The 2,685-nt window shown below is 46.1% G+C and overlaps 1 protein-coding gene across 1 annotated transcript in view; it reads right to left on the reverse strand.

Moving 5' to 3' along the window:
• Positions 1 to 2,685, reverse strand: part of LOC102753447 (chromosome unknown open reading frame, human C3orf70) — a 49,003-nt gene that overhangs the window by 11,053 nt on the left and 35,265 nt on the right. The gene's annotated exons all lie outside the window — the stretch shown is intronic.

Raw genomic sequence — 2,685 nt, forward strand, 5'->3', positions numbered from 1 at the left:
CCCCTACCCCCCCACTGGCCTGCCTGCTCACCCCTAATCGCCCGCCTGCCTGCCTGCTCAGTGTGCACCATAGTGGCCAGTCGTTCCAGGCATTCTGGTTGCTCCAGTCGTTCCCCCATGAAGGTCGCTTAGGCTTTTATATATAGAAGAAGATTATATTATTTTTCATACGAACAACTGTAAACCTGCTTTTGCCCTACCCTGTATATTTGAACAAATTATCACACAAAAGGATGTATAATTACAAACCATAAAGAACAATAGTTCCTAGCCGGTTTGGTTCAGTGGATAGAGCATCGGCCCATGGACTGAAGGGTCACAGGTTCAATTACAGGCAAGGGCACATAACTTGATTGCAGGCTCGATTCCCAGTGCCATGCAAGGCAACCAATCGATATGTCTCTCTCAGATCCATGTTTTGCTCTCTGCCTCTCCCCGTCCCTTACACTCTCTCTAAAAACCAATAAAAAATTCTCAGGTGAAGATTAACAACAACAACAAATAACAATAGGCAAAAAATGATAGGAAGGAAAAGCAAAATCAATTATTAGAAATTGCACATGGAATGTGTTATCTGAACAGGGTAGAGTAGGAAGAGGAAGCGGAGTCAGGAGTGACATCCCTGAGAAAGCGATGATATGTGACACGTTGTCAGGACTGAGTGGGAGCTAAGAATGGGACTAGCCCAAGCAGGCAGAAGACAATGACAGGGAGGACATCAAGAGATGGGGTAGTGGAGGCCATACCTTGCAGGGCCCCAGAGGCCATGTCAAGGATTAGGGATTTAATCTTATACAACAGAAAGACATTACACAGTTTTAAGGGGAGGGTGCCATGAACTAGCATTGTTTTCCTACCCAATTCCATTTCTGTCGGTTCCTCTCACAGTGTGGACACAGATAAACCTAATCTGAAACAATAAACAGACTTCAATGATCAAGCTGGCACCCCTCTCCAAGTTTCACACTCAGATCTGGACTTAAACAGGTAAGAAAGGGAATGGAGGAGGTGGAAGAAAGTACCACTGAGCCATTTGTACCAGGCAGGAGTCCTTTACCCACAGACTTCCACAATCTGCACTACTCTGGGCCACACTCTGACAACCTGAAGTATGGGCAGCTGGCACAATGAGACCTGCCTGAAAAACAGCATTTCTAAAAGTGTCATACACTAACAATAAAGAAGGTGTTTGCCACCCTTGACAATTTACAGCAGCCAGTCTAACTAGAGTATAATGAAGGCTCTATCCTTTTAAAAAATATACTTTTATTAATTTTTAGAGAGGGAAGGAGAGGGAGAGAGAAAGAGACATATTGATGTGAGAGCAAAAGATTGATAGGCTGCCTCCTGCACACCCCTTACTGGAGATCAAGCCCACAACCTGGGCATACACCCTGACCGGGAATTGAACCAGCAATCTTTTAGTGCACAGGATGACGCCCAATCAACCGCACAGGCCAGGGAAAGGCTCTATACTTTTAAAAACCATGTTTAGTCCTACCTGAAGCCAAGTCTTCTGGTTTGAGGAAAAGATATACGCAACAACTCTCATACATTTTAGCAAGTAACTACCAATGAACAACAAGGGGGAAAGAGAACTGTAAATGCACCTCTTTTACAAACATCATAAGCACCACAAGAGGAAAGCTGTGGGGTATACACTATATACATTACAAGAGCTCAGAGGAAAAAAAAGGGCGAGAAGGGCTTACTGAGAAAAGGCTCCACAGAAAACATGGACTATACACTGAAGGAGAGCTAGGACTTGGGCAAAACAAAGTAAAGTGGCATGCCTTGTGCAAAACTCCAGAGGTGGAAGAGGTGTGGGGTGTCTGGGGGTACTGGGGTGACCAGCCTGACTGGAGCAGAGCATTCCCCTGTGACCAAGACTCGTCTCATCACCAGATAGTCTGGAAAGAGATCAACATGCTTCCCTTGTCCTGGGAGACTGGGCACAATAAGAGCCACTCTGCTGCTTCAATCGGCACCAGGGAACTCCTTAAACCTGTACACAGACAATTCTAGTTGGGGAAGAGCCCTTTTAGGGCAGAGAGTTCAGAAACATTCTGATAAGTAAAGCTGACTAAACTAAGCAGTAGTAAGAAAAAAGGGGCAGAGAATGAGAACTCTCTCAGGCCTGCAGTTCCTTTTAAGTGGGCAAATAAGGGTTTCATGTGGAGAGGCCATACCTACCTCTTTCCATTGAACCTGGAAAGTCCTACTTGTCCACCAGGAGCTTTTCTGCAGAGCTGGATTGGATTGTGTGTGTTTTGTTTTTTTAATGTTTTTATTGATTTTAGAGAGAAGAAGGGAGAAGGAGACTGAAACATCAATGATGAGAGAGAATCATTGATCGGCTGCCTCCTGCACGCCCCCTACTGGGGATTGAGCCCACAACCCGGGCATGTGCCCTTGACCAGAATCAAACCGGGACATTTCAGTCCACAGGCCAGCGCTCTACCCACTGAGCAAAACCGGATAGGGCCAGAGCTGGCTTTAATACAGTAATTTGTTAGAAAAGGTTCAGCTGAGGAGGTGGATAGGTCTCTGGGGGTGAGATGAAGCATGAAAACCACATCCTAGAAAGAAAAAGATGGCAGCTGACAGCACAGACTCACTATGCACTAGGTCTGCACCCCGCAGCGCGGGAAACGCCCAGACAGAAAGAGCCTGATGGGTGGACGG

This window comes from Myotis davidii, unplaced genomic scaffold, assembly GCF_000327345.1.
Source record: "Myotis davidii unplaced genomic scaffold, ASM32734v1 scaffold27, whole genome shotgun sequence".
NCBI lineage: Eukaryota > Metazoa > Chordata > Mammalia > Chiroptera > Vespertilionidae > Myotis > Myotis davidii.